The sequence below is a fragment of the Scyliorhinus torazame genome, chromosome 14 (assembly GCF_047496885.1).
Source record: "Scyliorhinus torazame isolate Kashiwa2021f chromosome 14, sScyTor2.1, whole genome shotgun sequence".
NCBI lineage: Eukaryota > Metazoa > Chordata > Chondrichthyes > Carcharhiniformes > Scyliorhinidae > Scyliorhinus > Scyliorhinus torazame.
Genome location: NC_092720.1, coordinates 176,021,565 through 176,036,444, shown reverse-complemented (window position 1 = coordinate 176,036,444; position 14,880 = coordinate 176,021,565). Strand labels below are relative to the sequence as shown.

The 14,880-nt window shown below is 45.4% G+C and overlaps 1 non-coding gene across 1 annotated transcript; it reads left to right on the top strand.

Moving 5' to 3' along the window:
* Window positions 1-1,364: 1,364 nt before the first annotated feature.
* Window positions 1,365-1,438, top strand: trnan-guu (transfer RNA asparagine (anticodon GUU)). The gene has a single exon. It is a non-coding gene; the product is annotated as a tRNA-Asn (tRNA).
* Window positions 1,439-14,880: the final 13,442 nt, after the last annotated feature.

Here is a 14,880-nt window from a genome sequence, read left to right as displayed (position 1 = left end):
AATCCACCGAACCTTCACATCTTTGGACTATGGGAGGGACCTCGAGCAGGCGGAGAAAACCGGTGCAGAGACGGGAGAAAGTCCAAATGCCATATATTTGGGCTGAATGTCGAAATTGTTATGTGTTATCAATTATGGCGGTTCTTTTTATCAGCGTGGGTTAAAATGTATATATCCTTGTTGCAGGAATATTACTCTGGAACCAATGTTGAGGTATCCAAACTGTGTATCTACGAAACTTGTAATGAGAGAGTCATAATGTGTTAGCCATGATAGATTCCAAACAGTTGATGACCAAGTACATCGGCAGTCACAGTGCACCGAGGCGGTAACGTGTGGCGTCGTGATCGGAAAGTGGTTAGTACTTTGCGCTGTGGCTGCATCAACCTCGCTTCGACTCCGAGTCACGACAGCGGTAAGTTAATGCGCATCTCGGAAATGAACGAGTGCGGAATTCTCTGTATAAGGCCTCTTTAAACCGGGTCACAACTGAGTGCATGTTTCTGCTCCTGTTAGAGGCTCCTGAATTCAAACTGTTGTGAATACGAGAATCTCCTCAGATCACGGTTTTATATTTTAACTAGTATCATCTATCATACTCCGCCGTGTCTTTTATTTTTGCAAGTGAAACAGTCTCTCTCAATTTGTTCCATCAGCCTCTTCGGCTATTCACCCAAAACTTTCAAGTGTCTCAACCAAATACCCACTGAACCTTCTTTATACGCGGAGAATAATCTTGGTCTCGATAGTCCCTCCATGGAAATGAATTTCCTGACATCTGGTCATGAAGCAGTGAGGAGGAGAGGGCAGAATTCTGAGAAATAGAGCCACTTGGCAGTGGAGAAAAGGAAACGAAGCAACACATGAAAATCAAGCACTAGTTTTGTGAATGTTGGGAAACACTTCGAGAAAGAGACTCCGAGGAACGAAGGGCGCTGCCCGACTGATCGTCGACAGTCAAGACACATTTCCTTTGGTTAGAATGAGAAATCAACTGATATTTAGAAACTAAGAAAACTGTCCTAACTGCACATCAGAAAATACAGTTTTATTATAGTTTCACTGCGAATATCAGGAAGCAGAAAATACAAAAATGGCTCGAATGTCAAAGGCTGGAGGAGCGTTATTGACAGGGCTACGGATAATGGTGTAGTCTTTGTTCTGTAACACAATGTCACCCTGTCTTGAACCTTAGACTCCGTTCTGACTTCTCAGATGCTGTAAGACCTGCCGAGATTGCCCAACCTTTTGTGTTTTTGTTCCAGATTTGTGCATGGACAATAATTTGCTCTTATGACGTGGCCAGGATGAGATTGTTTCCATCATAATTTGGCATGTTTATTCTAGCGATGTGAGCTATTGTCGTCTCTGTGGCGCAATCGGTTATTGCGTTCGGCTGTTAACCGAAAGGTTGGTGGTTCAATCCCACCCGGAGATGAAATGATATTCCTCCCGAGGATGAAATTTTTTGTATACTTCGTCCCTCTGTGGGATCGAATCACCGCCTTGGTGCTATTTATATTTCATGCCACATTGATTTGATTTCTTTCCTCCGGTTCCAATATTAAACAGGCCAAATGCTGACATTATGATTTTAAACAGTCATTTCACATCCAAAGAGCTAATCAATATTACTTTGAACTACCAGAGGGAGACATTTATCCCAATAGCAACAGTGAAACGATAGGGGCCTCGATTTTTCTCTTTGGTTCAAAGAGGGTGAGACGGCGATTGTGAGGCGTTCCATAGTGTAACTGGTATCTAGGCGAAATAGTTCAATCGTGGAAATAGAGAGAGAGTTTATTCGCACTGGCAATATTCAGGAATGAAAGGAAAAGGACAGAGGGTGAAACGGTTTCAAAAAAATCAGCAGGGAACGACGTGACGAAGTTCCTCCGTAGAATGCCGTAACCCGGCATGTTGATCTGGACCAATCCAGCGAAACTGCTGATGTATGGACATTCTGGCACACTTTAGCATGGCTAATCACCGAACCTTCACATCTTTGGATGTGGTAGGGACCAGGAACAGGCGGAGAAACTCGATACAGACACCGGGAGAACGTCCAGATACCATATGTTTGGGATAAATATCGAAATTGTTATGTATTGTGTATTACCAGAATGTTGCCTGGTATGGAGGGCATTAGCTATGAGGAGCGGTTGAATAAACTCGGTTTGTTCTCACTGGAACAAAGGAGGTTGAGGGGAGACCTGATAGAGGTATACAAAAGTATGAGGGGCATAGACAGAGTGGATAGTCAGAGGCTTTTCCCCAGGGTAGAGGGGTCAATTACTAGGGGGCACAGGGTTAAGGTGAGAGGGGCAAGGTTTAGAGTAGATGTACGATGCAAGTTTTTTACGCAGAGGGTAGTGGGTGCCTGGAACTCGCTACCGGAGGAGGTAGTGGAAGCAGGGACGATAGGGACATTTAAGGGGCATCTTGACAAATATATGAATAGGATGGGAATAGAAGGATACGGACCCAGGAAGTGTAGAAGATTGTAGTTTAGTCGGGCAGCATGGTCGGCACGGGCTTGGAGGGCCGAAGGGCCTGTTCCTGTGCTGTACATTTCTTTGTTCTTTGTTCTTTGTTCTTTGTTATCTGCTACTCTGCACCTTTTTAGCCCATCTCAGGACCTCTTCTCTATCCTTAAGGCAGTAAAATCGCGCGATTACCGCCCTGGGTGGTTCTCCCGCTTTTGGTCTTCTCGCCGGAATCCGATTTGCCCACTCCACCTCCAAGGGGCCCGTAGGGGCCTCAGCACCCATCAGTGAGCTCAGCATCGTACTTGCGTACGCTCCACAGAGCACTCCTTCCACACCCTCAGGGAGACCCTGTATCCGAAGGTTCTTCCTTCGCGCTCCATTTTATAGGGCCTCGATCCTTTCAGTACAATTTTTATGAAGTGCCTCGTGCGTCTGTGTCTTAACCGCCAGGCCCAGGATCTCGTCCTCAATATCTGTCACCTTCTGCTCCACCACGCGGAGCTCTGTCTCCTGGGTCTTTAGTGTCTCCTTGAGCCCCTCAATTGCCTGTAGCAACGGGGTCAGCACCTCCCTCTTCAGCAGCTCCGCGCACCGTCTCACAATTTCATCCTGCTCAGGCCCCCATGTCGCCTGCGCTTTCTCCCCCGCCATCTTGTACTTCTCTCTTTCTGACCCTTTGGTCGACGATTCCTCGCGCTGCAGCCGCCGCCGCCGGTTTTTTCTTCCTTCGTTTGGGGGTGGGGGGGGTGGGGGGTGGAGACTCTCTTCCCACACACCCCACACCGGGTTGCGTCGTCAAAAAATTCCCCGTTGGGCCTCTTAAAAGAGCCAGAAGGTCCGTCGGAGCTGGAGCTGCCGAAACGTGCGGCTAGCTAGGCATCACCGCAACCGGAAGTCCCTTCAGTGGCCTTGATGAGGTCTTTTCACAGTTGTTCCCTCTGCTGCTAGAATTCACCTTTGATACAGGCCCTCAGGTCAGCTTGCAGCTTTAAGCTTGCCCTTCCCCCGCCTGGATGCTGGAAGAGGCCCTGTTTATCCTGCAGTTGCAGCCAAATCCTTTACTGTTTCTGCTGTGTCTGGCACCCAAGAGACATACCGTTCCTGGGGGACACTGTCGGGGGAATATTGCAGCCTTCTTCCCACACCGGGAAATGTCAAACAAATGCCGTGGGGGACCTGCAAAAGAGCCCAAAAGTCCGTTCCAAGCAGGAGCTACCGAATATGCGACCTAGCTCTGCATAGCCGCACCCGGAAGTCTCAATGGCCACTAAACATGACAGTCAGTTAAAATTTGCAGATGGAAAGGGAAACGTACAGTTGAATCATATTGATGAGGATATTGAGAAAAACCGTCAAAGTCGAAGGCTTGGCGTGGATCGATTAAATATGTCCAAGCTTTTCCAAGGTTTGACGAGAAGGAAGTGCAAGCTTTTTTCATTTCATTTGACAAGGTAGCTAAACAAATGAAATGGCCACAGGACATGTGGGTATTGATGATTCAAACAAAGCTGGGAGGTAGAGTTAGTGAAGTCTTCGCATCATTACCGGTGGAGTTATCTGGGACGTATGAGGAGGTGAAAACATCTATCTTGGGTGCATCTGAACTAATGCCAGAAGTCTACAGACAAAGGTTTAGAAATTTAAGGAAAGCATTTGGGCAAACATACATGGAGTTTGAAAGGCTCAAACAGAGTAATTTTGGTAGGTGGATGAGGGGTTTGAAAATAGACCAAACGTATGAAGCTCTCAGAGAAATTATAATTTTAGAGGAGTTTAAAAATTCAATTCCTGATGTTATGAGAACTCATAAGAACATAAGAACTAGGAGCAGGAGTAGGCCATCTGGCCCCTCGAGCCTGCTCCACCATTCAATGAGATCATGGCTGATCTTTTGTGGACTGAGCTCCACTTTCCTGCCCGAACACCATAACCCTTAATCCCTCTATTCATCAAAAAACTATCTATCTTTATCTTAAAAACATTTAATGAAGGAGCCTCTACTGCTTCACTGGGCAAGGGATTCCATAGATTCACAACCCTTTGGGTGACGACGTTCCTCTGAAACTCAGTCCTAAATCTACTTCCCCTTATTTTGAGGCTATGCCCCCTAGTTCTGCTTTCACCCGCCAGTGGAAACAACCTGCCCGCATCTATCCTATCTATTCCCTTCATAATCTTATATGTTTCTATAAGATCCCCCCCTCATCCTTCTAAATTCCAACGAGTACAGTCCCAGTCTACTCAACCTCGCCTCGTAATCCAACCCCTTCAGGTCTGGGATTAACCTAGTGAATCTCCTCTGCACACCCTCCAGTGCCAGTACGTCCTTTCTCAAGTAAGGAGGCCAAAACTGAACACAGTACTCCAGGTGTGGCCTCACTAACACCTTATACAATTGCAGCAGAGCCTCCCCATTCTTAAACTCCATCCCTCTAGCAATGAAGGACAAAATTCCATTTGCCTTCTTAATCACCTGTTGCACCTGAAAACCAACATTTTGCGACTCATGCACTAGCACACCCAGGTCACTCTGCACAGCAGCATGTTTTAATATTTTATCATTTAAATAATAATCCCTTTTGCTGTTATTCCTACCAAAATGGATAACCTCACATTTGTCAACATTGTATTCCATCTGCCAGACCCTACCTCATTCACTTAGCCTCATGTTGGAGAGCAGAGGGTTAAAACTGCGAGATTAGCAGCAGAAATGGCAGGTGATTATGAATTAGGTCATAAATCAAAGCTTGGTTTCCGACATCAGTTTCAGCCTGTGAGGGATAGAAATTGGGACATGAGAAATGCTCAAGTGGTAAAGGTAAAGGTGATCTGATGGGAGGTAATAAGGAGAGTTAAAATTAAAAAGATTTTAAAAGATTAACAAGGAAATTCAGGAGGATGGAAAAGAAATGAAAAGTTTAAATGTTTTCACTGTAATAAACTAGGCCATGTAAAGTCACAGTGTTGGTGATTGAACTTGGAAGGCTGATGTGGTAAAACAGAAGAGGACCAGGTGGAGGATGAGGCGCATATTTTTAGTTCAGGAATATTGGCGGAGATACAACAGAAAGATATGGAAATAAAACGGATGTATCAGAAAGCATACACGGAAGAGGATTCTGAATGTATACCAGAGCGTTATTACCGCAAAAGTAATGTCTTGATGTGAAAATGGAGACCTTTACATATGCAGGCGGATGAAAAGTGTGCAGAAGTTCATCAAGTAGTATTGCCGGTAGGGTGTAGAAAGGATGTGTTGCGAGTTGCAAATAAGGTACCAGTGGGAGGTCTTTTGGGGCAATGGAAAACTCAAGTTAAAATCCAAAAACATTTTTATTTGCCTGGACTACATAAAGATGTAGTTAAATGTTGTCAATCATGTCACACATGTCAAGTGACAGGGAAACCTCAAGTGGTGATAAAACCAGCGCCCTTAATACCATTCCAGCATTTGAGGAACCTTTTACCAAGGTCCTAATTGATTGCATCGAACCGCTTCCGAAAACAAAAAGTGGGAATCAATGTCTTTTGACTACAATGGATGCGTCCACTAGGTTTCCAGAGGCCATTCCAGTACGTAATGTTACAGCTAAAAGGATTGTGGAGGAATTAATTAAATACTTTACTGGACATGGACTACCCACGGAGATACTATCGGATCATGGATCAAATTTTATCTCGAGGTTATTCAAAGAAGTTTTGAATAGCTTAGGAATAAAATAATTTAAATCAACTGCCTACCATCCAGAATCGCAGGGAGCGTTAGAAAGGTGGCATCAGACATTAAAGACAATGTTGAGGGCTTATTGTCAAGATTATCCAGGGGATTGCGATAAAGGAATTCCATTCATCTGTTTGCAATTAGGGATGCAACTAATGAGTCAACATAATTTAGTCCTTTTGAACTTTTGGTCATGAGGTAAGAGGACCACTTAAATTGATTAAGGAAAAATTGGTGAGGGAGATATCGGAAAATAGATTTTTGGATTGCCTTTCAAATTTTAGGGAACGATTAAATAGAGCAGGTGAATTGGCTAGACAGCATTTAAAAGTTGCACAAAATGTAATTAAATGGGTAGCGGGCAAGAAATCCAAAGTTTGTTGTTTTGCCAGTGGAGAAACTGTTTGAGTATTGTTCCCCGTGGTAGGTGAACCTTTAAAAGTTAGATTTTGTGGAACTTATCAAATTGAGAGGTAATTAAGTGAGGTGAATTATGTGGCAAAAATACCAGATAGAAGGAAGAATCACCGAGTGTATCACGTGAATATGCTTAAAAGTTACTTTGAAAGGGGAGGAGAGAAAAAGGAGGAGGTTTTAATGATTCAACTCAAAGTATCGAACCACATCCAGATGACTGTAAATTTCACATACCTCAAATTAAATTGGAAAATGAGGATGTTCTTAGAAATTGGGATAAATTGTTGAGTTATCTTCCAGGGGAAAAACGAACTGACCTGAAAGAGTTATTGATATCACATGGACAAGTTTGCGGAGATAAATTGCGAAGTACTAAAATAGCTATACATGATGTAGATGTGGGAAATGCTATTCCAATCAAACAACATCCATATGGACTTAACCCTTTACAATTGGCACAGATTAACAAAGAGAGTGAGAGTGTGCTTAATGATGGCACAAACGAAGTGGGTTGCAGCCAATGTAGCTCACCCATAGTGATGGTACCAAAGCCAGGCGGTACCCAACGGTTATGTGTGGACTATGGAAAGGTTAATGCAGTTAGAGGAACGGACTCTGATCCTATCCCACGTTTGGAGGATTGCATTGAGAAAGTGGGCCAATCAGTGCTTATTTCTAAATTGGATTTACTTAAACGTTGCGGGCATGTACCTTTACCCGGAAGGGCGAAGGAGATTTCAGCTTTTGTGACTCCAGGTGGTATATACCAATTCAAAGTTATGCCATTTGGCAGGAAAAACGCACCAGTCACATTTCAACGGTTAACAGGATTACCCAATTGTGCGGTATACATCGATGATCTGTTAATTTTCAGCTAGTCATGGAAAGAACATTTAACACATCTGATAGGGTTATTCGATCAACTTCAGGAGGCGGTTTTGATAATAAGCCTAGCCAAAAGTGAATTTGTCACTTTCCTTGGCCATACAATCGGACAGGGTCGAACGGTCCCACGGGATGTGAAAACGAAAGTCATTGGGGAGTTTCCGATACCCTCGGCACGACGGGAAATAATGCGATTTCTTGGTATGAGTGGATTTTACCAGAAATTTTTACCCAATTTTAGCAGTGTGGTCGCACCACTGACTGACTTACTCAAGACGCGTCACAAATTCCATTGGACAGCGGAGTGTCAACAGGCATTTCACGGCCTGAATGCGGTGTTAACCACTGCTTCTGTGTTAGCCATCCCAAATTACACCAAAGCATTCAAAGTGGCGGTTGATGCGAGTGATGTGGGTGTAGGTGCGATGCTTCTACAGAACGACGACGAAGCGCTCGAGCGGCCTTTTGGTTATTTTTCAAAGAAATTGAATTCTCCCCAGAAAAGGTATTCCACGATTGAGAAGGCGATTTTGAGTTTGGTGCTGGCTTTGTAACATTTTCACATTTACGTAACTAGCAATCCATCTCACACCGTTATATATACTGATCATAATCCGTTTGCAATTTTGGGAGCGATTCCAGAACAACAATGCAAGGCTGTTTCGCTGGGGTTTACTGTTACAGACATTTCATTTAAAAATATTCGATGTGGCAGGACGAGCAAACGTGATAGCTGATGCTCTGTCACGAATGTGATGAACGGAAGCAATTTAAGTAGGAGGAAGATGAAGGGAAAAAATGTACTATATTATTGTACCTGTTTGCGTGTGTTGTTCATTTGAAACGAAACGTTTATTTACTGTGTGCAATTCTTAAAGGATGGTGAAAGGGTGAAAAATGAAACCATCTTGAAGTTACGGTTGCGGTTTTTCTCTTGGGAGGGGGAGGTGTCACGTGAGAGTAAGCTTTAATCAATGGGTCTTTAAGAAATGTACCTTTGAGAAATTGAGCTGTTCATGTTACAGGAGTGGTGTCACAGTGTGGGTGGAGCTGAGCTTCACTTCTGCTTTATTTAGTTTCAGTTTGAGAAAGAGCTTGGATGTGTCTGTGGGCTGCACTGCTGTTGATCTCTGACATGAAGGACCATCTCTTAGTCATTTGGTGAATTCAGAATAATTATAAATGTTTTCAGTCTTGAAGGTAAACCCTAATATGCTCCTGTTTGGAGGGTTGTTAAGTCTTTTGAATGTTAAAAGGAAAGCATACAGATCACTTAGTGTTGTATTCTTTGGCGGTATATTTGATTTACTGGTTGCTAAAATATTAACTGTTTGTTTTAAGAAGGTTGATCTGAGTTCATAGAATAAACATTGTTTAGTTTTAAAAAAACACTTTTTTTCTGCTTTTCCATACCTGTAGAGTGAACCGTGTGCTCCCCATACCACAATCTACTAAAAGTTGTGGGTCAGGTGAACTCCATGATGCACTTTGGGTTTCTCTAAACCCTAGCCCATAGCAATTTAAATGTATTTGCTGACATCTGGTCATGGTGCAATGAGGAGGAGTGGGCAAACTTTTGGGAAATAGAGCTAGTTGGCAGTGGAGAAAACGGAAATGAAGCGACACGTGAAAATCAAGCACCAGTTTTGTGAGGGAAACACTTCGAGAAACAAATCCGGGGAGAACGAAGGGCGCTCCCCGACTGATCAAAGACAGTCAAGACACATTTACGTTGTTTCGATTGAGTCGAGAATTAACTGATATTTAGAAACTAAGAAAACTGTCCTGACTGCACATCATTAAATACAGATTAATATTGGTTTCATTGCGAATATCTGGAAGCAGAAAATACGACAATGGCTCGAATGTGGAAGGTTGGAGGCGCGTTATTGACAGGGCAACGGGTCATGGTTCAGTCTTCGTTCTGTGACACACAGTCACCCTTCCTTGAAACATAGACTGCATTCTCTCTCCACAGCTGCTGTCAGACCTGCTGAGATTACCCAGCCATTTGTGTTTTTGTTCCAGATTGGTGCATCAGCCATAATTCGCTATTATGATGTGGACAAGATTAGACTGTTTCCATCATAATTTGGCATGTTTATTCGAATATGAGGCAGCGGTTGTCGTCTCCGTTGCCCAATCGGTTAGCGCGTTCGTCTGGTAACTGAAACGTTGTTGGATCGATTCCACCCACAGCCGAAGTTCTGTCGCACCCCTGATGAAGCGTTTTCTATACTTCCTCTCTCTGTGGGATCGAATCACCCATCTTGGGTTTTTTTTTGTACTTCTTGCCATGTTGGTTTGATTTAATTCCTCAGGTTCCAATATTAAACACGCCAAATGCTGTCATTCTGATTTTAAACAGTCAGTTCACACCCAAGGAGTGAATCAATATTAATTTGAATTCCGATAGACAGACATTCACCCGAATAGCAATAGTGGGACGAAAGGGGCCGTGGCTTTTCTCTTTGGATCAATGAGGGTGAGAAGGCGAAATAGAGGCGCCCCAAAGTGCAAATGGTATGAGGGCGGTGAAGTTCAATCGTGGAAATAAAGAGAGAGTGTTTTTCCCAAATGAACGGATGAGGAATACTCGGTGTAAAGGCCTTTTTTAAACTGGTTCGCAACTGTGTACATGCTTCTGCTCTTTTTTGATGCACCAGAATTTAAACTGTTGTGAACACGAGAATCACGGAAGAGGGGGAGGAGTTGGTGGGCGAATTAAAAGGAAAGTGGGAAGAAGAGCTAGGGGAGGAGATAGAGGAGGGTATGTGGGCTGATGCCCTATGCAGGGTAAATTCCTCTTCCTCGTTCGCCAGGCTTAGCCTGATTCAATTCAAAGTGCTACATAGAGCACACATAACGGGAGAAAGACTGAGCAGGTTCTTTGGAGTGGAGGACAAGTGTGGGATGTGCGGCGGAAGCCGGTCAAACCACAAACATATGTTTTGGTCGTGCCCGGCACTGAAGGGGTATTGGAAGGGAGTGACGGGAGTGATTTCCAAGGTGGTGAAGGCCCGGGTTAAACCAGGCTGGGGGCTAGCTCTATTTGGAGTTGCGGATGAGCCCGGCGTAGAATTCTACTCATGTGGAAGGAGGCGAAACCCTCCGGACTGGAGGCCTGGGTAAACGATATGGCGGGGTTCATAAAACTGGAGCGGATAAAGTTTGCCCTGAGAGGATCGGCTCAAGGGTTCACCAGGCGGTGGCAGCCATTCCTCGACTACCTAGGGGAACGTTAGAGGGAAGACAGATGACCAGCAGCAGCATCCCAGGGGGGAGGGGGGGGGGGGGTGGAAGTTTTAGTTTATGTTAAACGATTAGATGACAATGTTGATTAGTCATTTGTTTATTGTTAAACTTTCTTTACTGTTATGTTTGATCTGTAAAGGGAAAAAATTTTGATCGAAAAAATTTTCAATAAAACATATTTAAAAAAACAAAAAAACACGAGAATCACCTCAGCTCCCCGTTTTATACTTTAGCTATTATCATCAATAATACTCATCCGGTTCATGTCTTTTTGGAAGTGAAAACTGCCTCTCTCAATTAGCTGCAACAGCTTCTTCTGCTATTCACCCCGAATTTTGAAGTGTCTCAACCAAATACCCACTGAATCTGCTGTCCACGAGGAGAATAATTTTGGTCTCGATGGTCTCTCCATATAATTGAATTTCCTGACATCGGAGCATGATGCAATGAGGAGGAGATGGCAGAATTTTGGAAAATAGAGCCAGATGGCAGTGGAGAAAACGGAAACGAAGCGACACACGAAAATCAAGCACCAGTTTTGCGAATGTTGGGAAATACCTCGAGAAACAAAATCCGGGGGCAACGAAGGGTGCTGTGCGACTGACCAGAGACAGTCAAGACACATTTGCCTTGTTTCGAATGATTGGAGAATTTAACTGATATTTAGGAACTAAGAAAACTGTCCCTACTGCACATCATGAAATACAGATTTATATTGATTTCATTGCGAATATCTAGAAGCAGAAATAACGACAATGGCTCTAATGTGGAAGGCTGGAGGCGCGTTTTTGACAGGTCTCCGGATAATGGTGCAGTCTTCGTTCTGTAACTGGTGTTGTCTTTATTCTGTGACACAAAGTCACCCTGGCTTGAAACACAGACTGTGTTATCTCTCCACAGATGCTGTCGGACCTGCTAAGATTGTCCAGCCTTTTGTGTTTTTGTTCCAGATTGGTGCATCAACACTCATTTGCTATTGTAATGTGGATCAAATGAGACTGTTTCCATCATAATTTGGCATGTCTATTCGAGGAAAAGCTAGCAGTTGTCGTCTCCGTGGCGCAATCGTGGTGTTAGCCGAAAGGTTGGTGGTTTGTTCCCACCCAGAGACGAAGAGTTGTCCCACCCCTGTATGAAAAGCACCCCTGCTTTTTATTCTTCATGCCACATTGATTTGATTTATTTCCTCCTGTCCCAGTATAAAACACGCCAAATGCTATAATTCTGATTTTAAACAGTAAGATCATCCCCAAAGAGTAAATCAATATTAATTTGAACTACGATAGACAGACATTCATCTCAATAGCAACAGTGGGACGAACGGGGCCTAGATTTTTCTCTTTCGATCAAAGAGGGTTAGACGGCGAATGACAGGCGTTCCAAAGTGCAGAATGAGAGGAAAGGGATGCAGGATTAAATGGTTCAAAATAATCAGCATGGGACGCCATGTCCAAGATCCCCCGCAGTATACCCAGAACCCGGCATGTTGATCATGGCCAATCCAGCTAAACTGCTAACCTCTGGACAATCTGGCACACTTTAGCATGACCAATCCACCGAACCTTCACGTCTTTGGACTGTGGAAGGGACTTCGAGCAGGAGGAGAAAACCGATGCAGACACCGGGAGAACGTCCGAATTCCATATGTTTGGGATGAATATCGAAATTGTTTTGTATTATATATTATAGCGGTTGCATGATTATTTTTATGAGCCTCGGTTAAAGTGCATAAATCCTTGTTGCAGGAACATTATTATAGAACCGTATTTAATGCATCCAAACTCTATATCTACTAAAGTTGTAATTAGGGAGTCGTAATGTGTGGGCCATGATAGATTCCAAACAGTTGACGACCAAGTACATCCACAGTCGCAAGTCTACTCGGCGGTAACGTGTGGTGCGTGATCGTATACTGGTTAGTACTCTGCGTTGTGGCCGCAGTAACCTCGATTAGAATCCGAACCACAGCAGCGATAAGTTGATATGTTTTTCGAAAATAAACGGATGAGGAATTCTCTGTGTAAAGGCTTCTTTAAAACGGGTTCACAACTGAATGCGTGCTTCTTCTCCTGTTTGATGCTCCATGATGCGCAACCAATTGCACAAAGACGCAGATTTGGTACAACTGTGGCTTTATTGCAGTCAGATGCGTGGCCTCCTGCTGCAGCTGGCGAAATGGCAAGGCAATGCAGGCCATGCATATTTACACAGATCTTAGTGGGCGGAGGCAGTCGGCAGGGGCGACCGGCGAACCTGAAGAGCAGGTCCTACCTTACATCCCCGAATACAATTGTTCACCACATTCACCCCCTGTTAAAAATGGCTCCGGCGGGCGGGGGGCGGGGGGGGGGGCGGGTGATGTGAAATTATATACAAACAGTGCAATTATGTACAGTTTTAAGAAGAAAAAAAAGAAAAGTCCATGTTGACCGTCCGGAGTCTGTCAAAGGTTCAGACAATCCGGTGCTTTGGTGCTTCGTTGGGAGTGGCATAATGGTGGCGGCGAAGTCGGTGGTGGAGGTGGCACCGATGGCAGTGGTGGTGGTGCTGATGCTGGCCAGTCATCGGGGAAATCCGTGTGCGTGCCGATATCCTCTACGTCCTCTTGTGCAGAAGGCGGGGGGGGGGGGGGGGGGTGGGGGTCTGGTGGGGTCAATGTTGGCGGCGTGGTGGGAGGGGGGCGCATGGGTGGGGGATTGTGTTGGGGTGGTACCTGGCGGTGCCAGGTCCCTGAGTGAGACAGTATCTTGGAGGTCGTCGGGGAACTCCACGTAGGCATATTGAGGGATGGCGTGGAGCAGTTGAACGCTGACCACCAAGTGCTCCGCCTTGTGGAGTCGGACGTGCCTACAGGGAGGGACCGGTCGTGGAGTGGCGAGCCTAGTCGGCAGCGAAACTCCGAATGTGTACTTCCTGGGGAAGGTAAAAACACCTTCATGGGGTGTGGTATTAATGGCTGTGCACAATAGTGACCGGATGGAGTGCAGAGCGTCAGGGGTGATCTCCTGCGAGCGAGAGGCTGGGAGGTTCCTGGACCGTAGGGCCAGCTGAATTGCCCTTCTAACCATCACATTCTGCCGTTCTACTTGCCCGTTTACCCTGGGGTTGTAGCTGGTTGCCCTGTTGGAGGCTATGCTGCTGAGCAGGAACTGACGCAGCTCATCACTCATGAAGGAGGATCCCCTGTCACTGTAGGTGTAAGCGGGGAAACCAAACAGAGTGAAGATGGTGTTGAGGGCCTTGATGATGGTGGAAGACGTCATAGCGGCATGGGATGGCGTAGGGGAACCTGGAGTACTCATCGACCATACTAAGAATGTACGTGTTACAGTCGATGGACGGAAGGGGTCCTTTGAAATCCACGCTGAGGAGTTCGAAGAGGCGGGAAGCCTTCACCAGGCATGCATGGTCCGGCTAGTAGAAGTGTGGCTAGCACTCCGCACAGACCTGGCAGTCCCTGGTGACTGTCCTTACTTCCTCGATGGAGTCGGGCAGATTGCGAGCTTTGACCAGGTGGTCCAATCGACTCACTGCCGGGTGACAACCGCTGTCGTGTCAGGACCGGAGTTGGTCCACTTGTGCGCTGGCACATGTACCTTGGGAGAGGGTGTCTGGGGGGCTCGTTGAGTTTACCAGGGCGATACAAAATCCCGTAATTATAGGTGGAGTGCTCGATTCTCCACCACAAGGTTTTATCATTTTTGATCTTGCGTCGATGTGTGTTCTTGAACATGAAGGCTACCGACCGTTGGTCCGTAAGGAGAGTGAATCTCTTACCGGCCAGGTTATGCCTATAATGCCGCAGAGATTCAGCTGTAGCTTGGGCCTCCTTTTCGACGGATGAGTGTCGAATTTCAGAGGCATGAAGGGTGCGGGAAAAGAATGCCACGGGTCTGACTGCTTGGTTTAGAGTGGTAGCAAGGGCAATGTCTGAAGCGTTGCTTTCTACTTGAAAATGCAGTGACTCCTCCACTGCGCGAATCCCGGCCTTGGCGATGTCTGCTCTGATGCAGGCGAAAGCGTGTTGTGCGTCGGCTGCAAGAGGGAATTGGGTGGACTGAATGAGTGGGCGGGCCTTGCCCGCATAGTTTGGGAGCAACTGGGCATAGTAGG